Here is a 17,354-nt window from a genome sequence, read left to right as displayed (position 1 = left end):
TGAAATTGAGTTATTTGTAGTGAGGTGGATGGACCTAGAGTCTGTCATACAGAGTGAAGTAAGTTAGAAAGAGTAAAACAAATACCATATGCTAACACATATGTATGGAATCTAAGAAAAAATTTTTTAAAAAAGGTCATGAAGAACCTAGGGGCAAGACGGGAATAAAGACACAGACCTACTAGAGAATGGAATTGAGGATATGGGGAGGGGGAAGGGTAAGCTGTGACAAAGTGAGAGAGTGGCATGGACATATATTCACTACCAAACATAAAATAGATAGCTAGTGGGAAGCAGCCGCATAGCACAGGGAGATCAGCTCGGTGCTTTGTGACCACCTAGAGGGGTGGGATAGGGAGGGTGGGAGGGAGGGAGACTCAAGAGGGAAGAGATATGGGAACATATGTATATGTATAACTGATTCACTTTGTTATAAAGCAGATACTAACACACCATTGTAAAGCAATTATACTCCAATAAAGATGTTAAAAAAAATCAGTATGGACCATGATATCAAAAAAAAAAAAAAAAGAAAAAAAGACCACTGAGATCATCAGGAGCAGTGAAAGAATACAATGTATTAAAAAAATAAAATTGTCATCCTACTCTATATTGCTCTTACCAGTATGTTTAATTCTCTCTTATGGTAAGACATCTGTGGGCTAATGAGGATACCTTCAAAGAATAGCAACTAAGATGGTATGGGAAACTGTATCACATGAAGAAAAGTTGAAGGAACTGAACACAGAGCCTGGAAAAGAGAAGACTTAGGCAAATGCCAGGGAAAAGAGAGAGTAACTTTCTCTAAGTGTTAGAAACATTGTTATATGAAAGAAGAGCCACACTTATTCTGTGTCCAAAAAACCATCTGGGCTCCACAGAGAAAAACATGCTAAAATCAAAATTGTATCATTATAGGATAAGTTGCCATATCAGTCAAGTCTCCTTTGTTCGCAAGTTGAAAAATGACAAAGTAAAGATGGGGGTACTTATTGGCCAACACACTTGAGAAAGCCAAGGGTGGAGTAAGCTTTGGGAACAGGACATTCAGAGGTTCAAACAGTGTCACAGTGCTCTCATTTCTGAGCATTTATCTCTTTGTGTTTGGTTTCTTTCTCAGGCGGTCTCTTGATATATGAGAGCCAAGAGGGCCACTGAAGTACTTGGTGTACCAGAGCTTGAAATCACGGGGAAAAGAAAGCAGCTCTGTCTCTCATCTTCCATTCATGAGTTATTATTGAGAACCGTGATTGAGTCTGCTTGGGTCCCAAGGTGTCACTTCTTGGACTGATCACCATAGATGGGGGGATGGATGCTATGAGAGACTTACCCCTGGGGAGTCATGTGCCTACACTTAAAAGTGCAGCAACCACGATTGAGATGAGCAGAATCAATCTGAGTAGCAGAGAGGACAGTAGGGAGCTGTGCCGGCACCAAACCAAACCAAAACAACAACAAAAAATAAATAAAAATGTACACCACAGCTCCTTGGAAAGGTAACGAATTTCTCATCACAAAATGTGTTTAAGCAGAAGTTGAATAACAGCTCGTCAGTGATAAAAGGTCACAGGGGTCAACTGTGGGGCCCTGAGCAAGTCATTCCTCATTTCCTCATTCAGTCAGATAATCACTGAGCATGTACAATGTGGCAGGCCATGCAGACACAATGGTACACGAGATAGGTGAGGTTCCTGCCCTGGAGGAGCTTACAATCTACAGTCTCTAATCTGTAAGAGAGATTATGTTCTTCACACAATATGAGTGTGATTAAAAGAAAAGTTGTATGTGGAAATTGATAATTATAAAACAATATATGAATGCATGATATTAAAGAGCATAAGTAGAATAACTAATATTTGTGCTGGGAAAGGTGGAAAGGATGTAAAAGCAAAATTTATCTCTAAAGGAATTTCATCTACACATGCTACATGCATCCTGCCCAACAGGCTTCTGATCTAATCCCAAATGAATTATTTCCTCCAGTAAAGGTCAAGGGAAAATAAACTCAGCCTATGATTTAGGGCTAAAGATTTAAGGAACAGATTATCCCATGGGCCATAAACACTGACACTGCTTCTGGGACAGGGGTCTGGGTGAGATCTACAGCAGGCTTGACCTGAGGGCTCTGAGAGCCAGCACAAAGCAGGACAACTTCTCAGAGTAGCTAGAGTGCCTCAGCACCCAGCTTTTTTGGACACAATTGGCACTGGCTTGCTAAGCTAAAGCTTAAAGGACATGAAACAACCTTGGAAAGGTGGGTGGCCCCATCACCAGAGACTCAGATTAAGGAGGTTGGGAGTAGCACTACCTTATCCAGCAATGTGTCTCTAGTGCCCAGGCACAGTGCCAAGTACATCTTCTGTGTGAATAGTGGCAACAGTGGAACACACTTTAATTCCAACTATACCCCTTTGGGGAAGCTCTTTATGTGAGTCATGGTCATTTCATCTTTCTAGGCCTCAACTTCCTAATCTGAAAAACTAAATAAATTTGCAGAATAAATAATAGAGTACTGAGTCCCTTTTATTAATTCTTAAAGGTGGCCTAATACCATAATTTTATCACCTTAAATGAGTGCCAACTTCCCCACTGCAATCTGTCTATTCAATGAAGACACTCTAAGATATAAGAATTTACTGTTAACCCATGGGACTCAAACACTTTTGGTTCATTTTGAATGAAAAAGAAGATGGTCAGATAACCTTTTGGGGGTTAGGTGGGGTGGAGTGTGTAAGGTTATTGAGCAATTTGAAAAAAATTTAAAGTTGCTCAGCACTGTCTTAGATTTTACCCTGGTTGTTTCACCCATGTTCTTTCCCAGACACACACATGATGTAGGGTGACAGCCCCTGATGTATGATAGGAAGTAGCAAGATTAAGAGAAACCTCTAAATCAGTCAGTGCTTACCACAGCCTAGTTTCCAAACCACCTGAGCAGGAAGGTCTGTTTGGTCTAGGATTAGATCTGGCCCACATACGACCCTTTGCATCTTTAAATCAGCCACTGAAAACCAAATATGGAATTTCCTTTTAGGTCCAAAATATTGATGTCATATCTTCACCACAAGAATTAACCAAAAATCATCTGAAACAATTTTATTCCATCCGAGGGAGGAGAACAGGATGTAGAAACTCTGCCCAGCTGACTCAAAATGAAAAGTTCAGAAGTAACTGCCAAACATCTACCTCAAAGGGGATATTTACATTGAATGAGGAACCCCATTCCTTGGTAAGAACCAATGCTTTGGGATTGAAACACCAATGAAATAGCAAAGCCTTTTGGTTTTCCCTTTTGAAAGGTAAAGTAGGCTTTGAAGTCAAAGAAATTTTTTCAGATCTTAAATGTTCACTGGGTACTACTGACTAATGGAGCAGGAGGTGAGTTTTATTGTTGGTGTTCTTTTTTTTGTTTTTAATTCCCAAGTTTCCATTATTGCATACTTTAGTCATTTGGCAATGGGAGCAATAGAAGTCTTGTCAAAGGTCTGCTTGTTCCTTTTCTGTTTGTATTAATTTCAACATTTTTTTCTGGTGAGAAGAACAAAGGGGTGTATGTGTGTGTGCATGTGCGTGTGTGTGTCTACCTTTCATTTTGTCCTAAAAACAGTACCAAAAAACCCAAAATACAAAAAACAGTATCTTGATTTTCTGACAGTCTCGACAGCTCAGACATTTCCATTAAGAGACCCTGCTTCTTTTGAGATAGTCTATTACCTCACGGCTGCGTTTTCCAACATTTTTCCCAACAAGGCACAAAGGGAACAGACAATGATGCCTTTGGATGGAGATGATCAGATGCAAAGGAACTCCTGTCAGGGTGATCAGAGCAGAGACATCAGCCACTTTGACTTTAGATACTCAACTGTTAAGCAACTCCCTCCAAAGGAGATCAAGTAGGCAATCTTTCTCTGCCTTCAATTCTGCTAATAAGATCACCTAACTTGTTTATATCCCCTTGCAGGCCTGCATTCTCTTTCTCACTTAAAATAGCTTAATTATCAATAGGTTTGGAATGAAGTTCTGTATAATTCAGTATAGCTTTCCACAAATACAGGTTGCCTGAATTAAGTGGGTCCCTCCGCACATGCAGGCTGGGGTAACTCTCTCTGGCCACACTGTCTCTGATAGGATTCGGTCCTATATATTTTTGCTGCATTATTCTGCAATCAGGGGGCCTCGGTAAATGAGCAGGCAGCTCACAGTGAAGAACAAATACTTACAGACTCACAGAATTTCTTTCAGAATTCAAGGATCTAGACTTCAAGGGGAAAGACAGAAGTAGGCAATTTGACCAAAGAAACAGCATTCCAATGTCAAAGACATCTAGGGTTGGGGCACTGTAGTTTAGATATTTGTAACAGAAAAGAACTAGTGTTCGCTGAATACAGCTGGTCTCTGCCTAGCATGTCAGAGAATCCATCCTTAACAGAAAAAGCACTTGTGCGCAGAGGTGACCAGAGGACTTTCTGAAGAGCGGGGAGAAGAGAACGGGCATTTGCTGGGCAGCGCTATAGTTGACTCTCACAGGAGAGCTTTCTATTCTTTCTAAGCTTGCATACAACAGTGATTTCAGAGGGCTAAGGAGAAGAAATGGGAGAGAACCAATCATTAAGCCTGCTAATTCTTTGCTTCTTTTTACTACTTCTCAACAGAGCATTGGGAGTGGCTGATTTAATAAGTCTGAATTTAGAATTGAAAAATCTCTATGCTTAAAGTATGCTAGCTAATATCAAATATTTTTGAGAGAAATATTCTTTTTTTTACCCCTGTAAAACACTAACCTACAATAATGAGGATGTACTTTCCCAAGGCTTGTTCTTGCTTACTCTCTTACTCTCATTCATTCTCAAATTCTAACCACATAAAACTCAAGATTTTGGGCTTCCCTGGTGGCACAGTGGTTAAGAATCCATCTGCCAATTCAGGGGACATGGGTTCGAGCCCTGGTCCAGGAAGATCCAACATGCCACGGAGAAACTAAGCCCGTGTGCCACAACTACTGAGACTGTGCTCTAGAGCCCGTGTGCCACAACTACTGAAGCCCACGTGCCTAGAGCCTGTGCTCCACAACAAGAGAAGCCACCACAATGAGAAGCCCGCTCACTGCAATGAAGAGTAGCCCCTGCTCGCTGCAACTAGAGAAAGCCCGTGCACAGCAATGAAGACCCAACACAGCCAAAAATAAATAAATACATAAATTAAATAAATCTATTAAAAACAAAAAACTCAGGATTACAATTGATTTTACCTATAAATTATATCACACTATCTTGGTTCATTTTTAAGGAGAAACAGACTTAGTTAAATTACGCTTTCAAAGTAGATTCCTATGGTTCAAATACTTGTGAAAGTTCTCAGTTGAAGGTTTTTCTTTCCATCTTTTTTTGGTTTTTTGCTTTGTTTTGTTTTTTAAGTGACTACCGTTAGTTGGTTTCATTGTTTCCCTAAGGGAAATGAATGAGGTCCTTATATTTTAAAGATACTGGTCAGAAACTTGGAATTGCTCTCTCTTGTTTTTTTTTCCAGCTGACTGCTTCCAGAATAGATTGTAATCCACAGTGAACCCACAAACACCTTTATTTTTTTCAAATTAGACTACTGCTTTAATTTAAAAAAACACAACCCACTTCACCACTACCACAAAATTCTGACTAAAAAGATATATAAATATTAAAATGCTGATAATAAGTACTCATGCCTTAAAGAATTTGAAAAATAACAATGCTATTACACACATACACATAGGGTTAGAGAGAAATAGAATTGGAATAAATAGCTTCTGTCATCATTTTTGGGAAAAGAAGAAAATCTTACTAGAGATTATTTGAAAATCTCATCAGAAAGTATTTACTTAACAGCTGATTTAAAATATACATAACTGGAGAAAAAAGCAGCTCTCACCCTAGTTCTTTGGACTTTGAAACTGAAAACTTTTGAGGAGAAAACTCTGCTGGTTTTTTTCAAAGGTGACAATAGATTCAAATGTTTCCTACAATTCAAACAAGAAACAGCTCACTAGACAATCTGCCAAGCCAACACTTTTATATATATTCAGCACAGTATGTGTGTGATTACTAAACAATTAGTAAATTTATCCCTTGTGTGGCATCTGCACATATGTATGCAATGTATACGTATGGATGTAAGCAGAATGAAAGCCATCTTTGTGTGAGTATAAGCTTCCTTTTTAGTGAATCCAAGTTTAATAAAATGTCATCTGCAGCAAAATATTTGGAATGAGCCGTAAAAAAATCAAAAGGTTTTATTTTGTCAGGTGCTTCCACTGGCGAGAAAAAGAGCTCTTTCTGAATGTTCGGAGATATAAAGCATAGTCAAGAAGAGCTTAAATAATCCCAAATCTCTGCTAATATCATCATGAAATGTAACACTCTCCTAAAAATGCTGCTGAATGTAATTGCCAAAGGCTGACTACACTCAGAATGAACCGTTGTTCAGAACATGCATATTCTTATTTTCTAAGGTTGAAAATAAGAGAACATAAACATTTTGTGAAATGTATGGAATGGGATATCACTTTTTCAGTGGGCTCTATCAGGTTGAAGTTTCTGGAGAAACAGTAGTTTTGCCAGCTTTGGACTCCTTAGAGAACCCTTGTATTTCCTCATTTTTATTATTACTGTGGTTTTCAGGTGTTTTTTCCCTACATAATACTGGCTACTTCTCAACATTTTTACATCATCCTTTTTGTCTCCTAATCATTCTCCACTCTAATCAATATCAACTACCATTGAGATTGCAATTAGTTCATGATTACATCATGAAAAGCCTGTTTTCTTGGCCTATTTGAGGGCATTATTTAAAATTTAAAATACATCATCAGTTCCCTAATTAGAGCATCAGATTCCCCCACCTGATCCCTTCCCCCGCAATATTCCTGTGTCTAATGGAGCCTGCAAAAGGAAGCATTCGCCAGTCTGAGACATACTGAGCTCTCTCAGCAATGTCTTTCCATTGTCAATACATTTCCTTTACTAAAATGGCTGGCTCACCACAGCTAAACACACCCATATGGCCTTCCCCAAAGGCTGCCTTTAATAAATTGGCCAAATGAAACATTGAGAATGTCTGCATAGCAAGAACACTAATGTGTCCTTTTTAGAAAATGACTAGAGTGTGGTTTTATCAAAAATTAGTGTTAAAGAGAGAGAGATACAGAGAGAAACCAGGCCTATCCATGGGTGGCCAGGTTTCCATAGAGACACTCGCTTACCTCATTAATCCATTCCTTCCTTTCATAGCAATAGAATTTTTATCTGGATCACATGACCACTCTGAAGACTAGATTTCTGTTTCTTTGGCAGATAGATGTGGCATGTGACCAAGTTCTGGCTAATAGGATGTCTGGAACTTGAAGTGGAGAGACATGCCATCACATTCCGCCTTCTTCCATCCCGGTACCTGGAGGTGAAGGTGGAAAGGAACCATGGAATACTGTGAGGATGAGGATACACAGCAGAGATGGTGTAGCCACAGGATGACATCTCCTGGGTCTCTGGAAACCCAGTGGAATTGCTTTCCTCCAACTTTTACATGAGAGAGAAATGAAATGCAATTTTGTGTCAGACACTCTTATTTTGGGTCCATGGTATAAGTAGCTGAAGCTATGTGCTAATTCTTTCTGTAAGCGGCCTGTTTTTACACGCTAGACTTCAGATGTCTTGGGAGTCACAGGATATATAGTTCTGATAACTTTATGTTTTTATTGTTCTAAGGAAGAACTTACACTTTTTGCTAAACCAGCTAACCTTAATTTTGAAATCTTTAAAATCTTCACTCCAGTGCTACCTTCTGGGGGCTTTTATTGGTGTACACAGGAAACAAGGGGATGGAAATGGGCCTGGGGCAGAGTATGGGTGCTGGATCAGAGTCAGTTCACAGACATAGTCAACAGAACCAGGATTAGACATTTTAACAAGTTTTACTAGGGACAAAAGTCAAGGTCTCTTGGCCTGGTACAGGGATCATTCTCTTGCTATTTTGCCTTTTATATGTATAAAAAACTATCAGAAACTAAATCAGTCATACACACCTGAGCAATTTTTTCTAGCTTTTCCCTTTTCTTACTTTCCAGCTACATATTTCCCCTGTCAGCTCTTTGTTTACTAAACCAACAAGTGAACATCTCTTCCACTGAAAAACCAGTCCCATGACTCACAAGCAACCCTTGCTGGGTCTGTGCCTTCTCTCACTTCATGTTTTGGGGAATGAGGCAGATAGTGGTTGCCACTTTATTCTTAATTTCTTGAACCTATGCCTATCTCTACCACTGGTTCATGAAAGGGTCAGTGTTTCATTGTCAATAGTGGTCTATTTATTCGTCATACCCCTGGGTGACTTTTAAGTTGATTCTTCATGAGGCATTCAAGTGAGAGAGCGTTTCATAGAATTACAGCATCTTACTGTTTAAACTGTCATCTAGTCTAACCTCACAACTAGAACAAAAGACTTACAGCTAGTTGCTAGTTGTGTATTTGAGCAAATTACTTAACCTCCCTTAACTTCAGTTTCTCACTTATAGGTACAAATAAATATCTACATTATACTGTTAGCATTGCTTCAATAATAATAGTAATGTCAGCCAATGATATTAGGGCTTGATATAGTTGTTGCTTATAAAGGTTAGTCTTCTCCTGATACCTTACAACAAAACCTCCTTCACATCCTTCAAGAAGTTAAAATAGTTTAGTTACTCTCAGTGTTAAAATGAAAGCTCATTCTCTGTAATTTTACCCATCTGCCCTAGACCTTCCCACAGGGCTTGGAGAATGAATCTACTCCGTCCACATGATACTGCTTCTTCCCAGCAAAACTTTTCATTTCCAGGCTGAATATTTCCAGTGACTCTAATATTCTCAGATATAATAGAGATTCTAATCTCTTTCGCAAAGCTGGCCTTTCTCCTACGAGTGATCCCTCTACTTAAAGTAGAGTATACAGACCCACAGCACACAGTTCAAGCACAGTGACCTGACCTGTACTTTTGATGGAGGGTAGTAAGCAAATGCCAGCATGTTCTCAAAAAAAAAGCTTAATCCAGAGGCAAATTTTATTCATGATAGGGATGCCTTTGTCCAAGCTTTCTTCCTCAAATTTTGCTCCTTGCTTCTATTTCATCTGGTTTTAACCACTTTGGTATGATTCAGAGAAGAGGATTATCAAACCGTCCAAGGATCTGTGTTTGTTTCTAGGTTCAGTAATTTACATGTTGGATGAACTTGGGCAATGCCTCGTTTTCCTCACTTGCAAAATTTCTGCCCTGCCCATCCCATTTGATTAATCCAAGATTCAAATGAAAATATGAATGACAAAGCAGCATATACATCTTGTATGTTACTGATAATAGTAAGACAATTGTCCTTTCCTCATTATTTTTCATCTTTTCTGAGTTCCTTTGTTTACAAAATGGAAATTAAAATATAGAACTATTTGAGGATCAATTGATTATCTCCTGAAGTGCCCAGATACTCAACAAACATCTGATAAATGACTGAGGTACTCCTTGGATGAATGAATAAACAAATGAGGATATTTTGAGCTGATGGTCTAGCTTTAATTGATTTAATGTGTGTGCAATAGCATAACACAGTTCCTGGCACACATTGGTTAATAAATGTGAATTCTGTAACATACAGTTGATGAATTCTGGCTCTCAAAATGACACGGCCATTGTACCCATTGCATGAATGCAAGTCATTTTGCAGTCATCCCCTTGTGGTGTTCTTAAGAAGGTAAGACACTAAGTCTGAAAATAGGTCACCCAGAAACTACTCACCTGCATGACAGATGAGCTAGATTCACCAAATTATTTCCTTGAAATGAATGACTAAAGTAGTCTCCTCCTTCCTCTGTCCGTTAACAACCACTGTTCCTTTAAGCATCACTCATACGCGAATCCAATGAGGGAAATCAATTGAAACATATTGTTCTTAGGTAGAAATAGTGAGACACAGCTTAACAAATAACACCTTGCTTCTCCAGAAGAGATAATCCATCTCCCCTGTTCAAAGAACTTGTTCTTCTAACGATGATAACTGAAGCCAGTCCATTGCTTAACCTGACTCAACAGCTCACTGTATCTCCTGACCCCTTTTTAAGTACAGAGAGAGCAGACAGCCATATAAATTCACTGTATCCAGTTAAGTATCCAATGTCTGTTTGATGATTGTGAGTCTTTTTTTATGGTATCAATTATATTCTTGGGTCTCTGACTATATTCCCCTATGCTCTCCATTTGCAGTTATTTTAAATCTTTTAAAAGTCTATTTTTCTGGTATGGTAAAGACGGCTTTTTAAATTAAGCCTGCAGGATTCTTCCGTCATGCACTGCCTCAAATTCTGAGCTTAACAGAAAAATGCTGTTAGAAGAAGTTTACAAACCAAATTGACCTGCACTTTCAGTTTCCAACTCTTCCCTAACCACATTGGAAAGCAACATTTACTGTTATTCCTTTATTAACTATAATGTGACCACGAGCTACATCTGTTCTTAAAAATGTTCAAGTGTCACCTAAAACTCCATTCTCCATTCCCCTCCTTCTCTGCCAATGGTGACGATCTCGTAACTGCTTTAGAGGGAGAAGCAAGACCATCAGGTCAAAATATCCTCAAGTGCCCATTTCAAACTGCTTTTCCTCACTTGTTTAGTCATTCACCCAAGGAGTACCTCAGTCATTTATCAGATATTTGTTGAGTATCTGGGCACTTCAGAAGATAACAAAAGAAGTATTTCACAATCTAAACACAAAATAAAGGAACCTTAAATCTATTTTCAAGGAACTGTGGTCTTCCAGAGGGTCCTCAGGTACACAAGCAGTTAATACACAATCCAGAGAGTAATGAGTGTCGTGACGAAAAATACAGTTAAAGCTGCTAAAGAGGAGCAGAGAATTGAAAGCTCATAGCCAGCCTCGGCTGGACCTTATGTGATCTGGGCCCCAACTGTAGTGATGATTAGGGCAACAAAACATGGGAAGGGGGAGATTTTCTAGGGGAAAATTAGAACGTGAACAAAGAAATAGACGTAGAAAATTACACAAAACATAGAGAGATATTATAATTAGTATAATTAACCTGACTTGACTAATTCAGAGGAAATCTAAAGAAGAGTGAGAGAAAAAATTAAAAAGACAGATTTGAGTCTTTGTCAGGCTGGGTTGTATACATTTTTTAAAAATTTGGAAATAGTGAGCCATTGATGGTTTTTTCAGTAGGGCAGAGATATTCAGGAACATTAATCTGACAGGTGTATCTAGAATGAATTGGAAGGGGAAAAACTGAAGTGAGAGATAGCTTGGATATTCAATGACCTAAACAATAAACAAAAGGACCCTGAAAGAGGTGACAGGAATAGGGTAGAGGAGTGAGATGGAGACAAGTGAAATGTAGAAGATGCAGGACTTGGCAACTAACTGGATACGGCAAACAAGAGAGTGAGAGGGAGAGAGAGAAAGAGTATTCCCATTCTAAACCAGTTATCTTTTAAAATTTATTTCATGGATAAAATTGATGTTCATTTGTACTCTATTCTAATTTATATACAGAAAGGGAAGTTGTTGAAATTCTGCACAGAATTAGTAAAGAGAAATGTGATTCAAAAATAATACAGAAATTAATTAAACCAGGGGGCTTCCCTGGTGGCGCAGTGGTTGAGAGTCCGCCTGCCGGTGCAGGGGACACGGGTTCGTGCCCCGGTCCGGGAAGATCCCACATGCCACGGAGCGGCTGGGCCCGTGAGCCATGGCCTCTGAGCCTGCGCGTCCAGAGCCTGTGCTCCGCAACGGGAGAGGCCACAACAGTGAGAGGCCCGAGTACCGCAAAAAAAAAAAAAAAAAAGAAAAGAAAAGAAATTAATTAAGCCAACCTAATGTGACAAAGTCATGATAAAAATATGATGCGGATAGTTTTCTAACTTAGGGTAGAATAAGACCTCTGGGGAAAAAAATGCTTTGTTTACTGTATGAATAATAATTAAAAGAAGAAACATATGAGACAATGAGCCTCAAATAAATATTCAACGTGTATGTGACTGAGTCAAATCAATGATGCAGAATTGATTCCAGGCCTAGTTTTCACCTTTTATACTCAGAAGCCAAATACTAAAATAAGTAAAACATAGATATAAATGAAATAAAACATAATAAAAATTAAAACATCATATTATTTGTTTAAAACAATACAAAATTAAAGCATTCTGTTCTTTACAAACACTACACTTTCATGATTTCAATTCTCTTGATCTTTTATTTTCATTGACATATACACACTACTATATATAAATTAGACAACTAATAAGAACCTACTGTATAGCACAGGGAACTCTATTCAATACTCTGTAATGGCCTATATGGGAAAAGAATCTAAAAAAAGAGTGGATACATGTATATGTATAGCTGATTCACTTTGCTGTACACTTGAAACTAACACAACATTGTAAATCAACTATACCCCAATAAAAATTAAAAAATAAAAAGGGTTTAACAGATAAAAACAAGGTCCTACTCTATAGCACAGGGAACTATATTCAATATCCTGTGATAAACCATAATGGAAAAGAATATGAAAAGGTATGTATATATATATGTATAACTGAATCACTTTTCTGTACAGCAGAAATTAACACAATGTTGTAAATCAACTATACTTGAATAAAATAAATTTTAAAAATAGTGTAGGAATTTTCTGTTCATTTAACTGTGAACAATGGATTGTCTATATTCAGCCTCATTTGTGTGTGAAATTTATACTTAAATCTTTCCCCAATCATACTTCAAGAGATAAAGAACAGCAACCTCCCAGGTATTCATTGAAGGCTTAACAAAGTGAACTTCATTGGCGAGTGCCTTCCAGAAGGAGGGCAGTAAGATAGAACTTGCTGACTACAGTGATCTTTAATGCCAGGAATGACAAGCAAAGCTTGTCCTGTATTCGGAGAGATTCAGAAATGGAAGATTCAGACAAGAGAAACTGGGGATGAAACAGAAGTAGAGTGAGAAAAAATAATATGTAAAAAAAATGGGGCTCAGATTCTGAATTTATACACCTTATCAAATGAACATACAAGTTTTTTTAATGCAGATTTGAACATAAATTAAATTATTATAGTTATATACTTGGAGAATTATAAAAATTCAACATCAGAAGTGACCTTATAGGCACTCTATCATAACTCTTTATGGACAAGAAAGTTGTTGCTGAGGAAGGGGAAAATTTCAATCTTTTTTCCCACTCTGGTTTTCTTGTTAATAATATCAGCATCATTAAAATCTACTTTATTTCTAAATTGCAACAGTCTGTATTTTAATAGAAAGAGCAAACACGATCTGAATATGAACTAATCCTCTGAGATGTGGAGATCAAGACCATTTCATTATTATATTCATTGTGGGTGTTCCTAATGATTCAACAGCTAGCCTCTCTCTTGGCTTCTGTGCATTTTCCATGGCTCTGAGTCTCTCTTCTCCTCCCTCCACCTGTGCATTGCTCACATGACATGTGATCTGGGCCTGGAGAGCTGGCAGATTTTGAGCAAGGGCCTTTGCCACAGCTTATGAGTATGTAAATTGTTAATTTACTAGATCAAAGAATGGAAAAAGCTACAGGCCATATCCCTAACGTTCCTCATTAAAAGCAAGTACATAAGAATGGAGTATGATGATTAAAAAACAGCACTAACTGCACTCATTTCATTAAAGCATTGTGAACTGACAAAAGAGATTAAGTGGAGAATTCTTTCCAAAGATAAAAAGTATCCAGGGGAGTACAAATACCTAAGATAGAAAGAAATATAAATATTCATTTAGAACTAGTATAGGCACTTCTTAAAACAAATATGGTAAGTTCTAGATGCATTTGTCTAAAATTAGGTGAAAATGACTTTTGGTTATTTATCACTTATCATTAGTTAAATGTCAAATAGCTGTGTTCTTAATCACTAAAACTCTGTGATAATAAAATATTTTTAGAAATGATATGCTTTTCTATTATTTACAATTCAGGACATCATTAAGAATAGCATATTTGGACAATGACAACTGTGTCTGGTTATGATATTTCTGCCAAACTAGGTGACACCACAATATAAATTAGACTCGACATGTGATTATTCTGAAGTTCTTTTCTTTTCCCACACTTTATTTCTGTTTAAAAAACTGTGGAAGGGTAAAATAAAAACGTGTAAACAATTTATTCTAGAACACTTGTAGGAAATCTTTCTTAATGTTGGCTGCATTTTTCTGTTCATTTGTCCCATGAAATGCAATAGTAATGTTGGATAAAGAACCACATGTGTTAGTACTATTTTAGCCATTATGCCTGTAGATGTAAATAGATTTTCTTGTTTGAAATCCATGTTATAATGTGTGTTCGTGGCATGGCACTCCTGTGAGCAATCATCACTGAATGTCTACAATAGGCTTATAATGAGACACATGTTTATGTTAGCACAATAATTTTTTTTTCCAATTGAAGTCACAGTCTCCTTTTTCAGATCTCTAGGTTGAAAAAAATTCATGCTTTCTCCAAACATCCTGGATAATCCTTTAACACATCCCCATATGTTAATAGCAGATTTTTTGGATAAAGGCAGATCTTATAAGTATTCATAAATAATCAGTGTATACCATGAATAAGTGTGAATGGGAGACTGCCTAGACTGTTTTTAAAAAGTAATAAAAGGTGAAATATATCCAGAATATATCCAGAAATTTCCATCATAATTAGATGAGTAAACAAAACTGGTGCTTTTTGAAGTTCAAAAGATTTAAGTTATAAATAGCAAAACACAAACAATTTAATTAAAAAACAGAGGATCTGAATAGACATTTTTCTAAAGAAGACATAGAGATGGCCAACAGACACAAAAAAAGATGCTCAACATCACTAATCATCAGGGAAATGTAAACTAGAACACAATCAACTGAGAAAATATATGCAAAGCATACATCTGATAAAGGACTATTATCCAAAATATACAAAGACCTCTTAAAACTCAACAATATGAAAAATAATCTGATTTTAAAATGTGCCAAAGACTTTAACAGACATTTCACCAGAAAAGATATACAAATGGGAAATAAGCATATGAAAAGATTCTCCGCATTATATATCATCAGGGATATGTAAATCAAAACAACAATAAGATACCACTATACCCCAATTAGAATGGTTGAAATCCAGAACAATGACAACACCAAATGCTGGTGAGGATGTGGAGCAACAGGAACTCTCATACACTGCTATTCGGAATGGAAAATGGTACAGCCATGTTGGAAGACACTTTGGTAGTTTCTTACAAAACTAAACATACTCTTACCATAAAATATAGCAGTCACACTCTTTGGCATTTACCCAAAGGAACTGAAAACTTATGTCCACATAAAAACATGCCCTACGATGTTTACAGCAGCTTTATTCATAATTGCCAAAACTTGGAAGCAACCAAGATGTCCTATAACATATGAATGGATAATAAACGGTGGTACAACCAGACAATGGGAATATTATTCAGCACTACAAAGAAATGAGCTATCAAGCCATGAAAAGACATGGAGGAACATTAAATGCATATTAGAAAATGAAAGAAATCTACCTGAAAAGGCTACATACTGTATGATTCCAACTACATGACATTCGAGAAAAGGTAAACTATGGTGAGAGTAAAAAGATCAGTGGTTGCCAAGGTTTGGGGAAGGAAAAGGAATGAATAGGTAGAGCACAGAGGATTTTGAGGAGAGTGAAAATACTTCATTTGATACTGTAATGGCAGAATCATGTCCTTATAGATTTGTCCAAACCCACAGAATGTACATCAAGAGTGAACTGTAATGTAAACTATGGACGTAGAATGATTATGTTTCATCAATGTAGTTTCATCAGTTGTAATAAATGTCCCACTCTGTTGGGGGATGTTGATAATGTGGAGGCTATGCATGTCTAGGGTCAAGAGTTATTTGGGAAATCTTGTAATGTCTTCTCAATTTTGCTGTGAACCTAAAAGTGCTCTAAAAAAAATAAAGCTTAAGAAAAAAAGAAAGAGAGGGCAGACAGCAGAAACAAGAAGAACTACAATCTTGCCACCTGTGGAACAAAAACCACATTCACAGAAAGAGAGACAAGATGAAAAGGCAGAGGGCTGTGTACCAGATGAAGGAACAAGATAAAACTCCAGAAAAACAACTAAATAAAGTGGAGATAGGCAACCTTCCAGAAAACGAACTCAGAATAATGATAGTGAAGATGATCCAGGACCTCGGAAAAACAATGGAGGCAAAGATCGAGAAGATGCAATAAATGTTTAACAAAAACCTAGAAGAATTAAAGAACAAACAAACACCGGTGAACAATACAATAACTGAAATGAAAACTACACTAGAAGGAATCAATAGCAGAATAACTGAGGCAGAAGAACGGTTAAGTGACCTGGAAGACAGAATGGTGGAATTCACTGCTGCGGAACAGAATAAAGAAAAAAGAATGAAAAGAAATGAAGACAGCCTAAGAGACCTCTGGGACAACATTAAATGCAACAACATTTGCATTATAGGGGTCCCAGAAGGAGAAGAGAGAGAGAAAGGATGAGAGAAAATATTTGAAGAGATTATAGTTGAAAACACCCCTAACATGGGAAAGGAAATAGGCACCCAAGTCCAGGAAGCACAGAGTCCCATACAGGATAAACCCAAGGAGAAACACGCTGAGACACATAGTAATCAAATTGGCAAAAATTAAAGACAAAGGAAAATTATTGAAAGCAGCAAGGGAAAAAGGACAAATAACATACAAGGGAACTCCCATAAGGTTAAAAGCTGATTTCTCAGCAGAAACTCTACAAGCCAGAAGGGAGTGGAATGATATACTTAAAGTGATGAAAGGGAAGAACCTACAACCAAGATTACTCTACCCGGCAACGGCAAGGATCTCATTCAGATTCCATGGAGAAATCAAAAGCTTTACAGACAAGCAAAAGCTAAGAGTATTCAGCACCACCAAACTGGTTCTACAACAAATGTTAAAGGAACTTCTCTAAGTGGGAAACACAAGAGAAGAAAAGGACCTACAAAAACAAACCCAAAATAATTAAGAAAATGGTCATAGGAACATACATAACTGATAATTACCTTAAATGTGAATGGAATAATGCTCCAACCAAAAGACACAGGCTTGCAGAATGGATACAAAAACAAGACCTATATATATGCTGGCTACAAGAGACCCACTTCAGACCTAGGGACACATTCAGACTGAAAGTGAGGGGATGGAAAAAGATATTCCATGCGAATGGAAATCAAAAGAAAGCTGGAGTAGCAATACTCATATCAGATAAAATAGACTTTAAA

General features: G+C 37.4%; 1 long non-coding RNA gene across 4 annotated transcripts in view; it reads right to left on the bottom strand.

Moving 5' to 3' along the window:
* The window catches only part of LOC114487481 (uncharacterized), a 440,556-nt gene that overhangs the window by 71,768 nt on the left and 351,434 nt on the right, over positions 1 to 17,354 (bottom strand). Inside the window, exon 4 of one of the 4 annotated variants that reach the window (XR_003682611.2) lies at positions 7,232 to 7,419. The exons of the other annotated variants lie outside the window; for them this stretch is intronic. This is a non-coding gene — a long non-coding RNA (uncharacterized lncRNA). The remainder of the gene's footprint in view (positions 1 to 7,231; positions 7,420 to 17,354) is intronic. 4 annotated transcript variants of the gene reach the window in all.

The sequence above is a fragment of the Physeter macrocephalus genome, chromosome 13 (assembly GCF_002837175.3).
Source record: "Physeter macrocephalus isolate SW-GA chromosome 13, ASM283717v5, whole genome shotgun sequence".
Taxonomy (NCBI): Eukaryota; Metazoa; Chordata; class Mammalia; order Artiodactyla; family Physeteridae; genus Physeter; species Physeter macrocephalus.
Note: the sequence above shows the minus strand (reverse complement) of the source record. Positions and strands in the feature narration are given on the sequence as shown.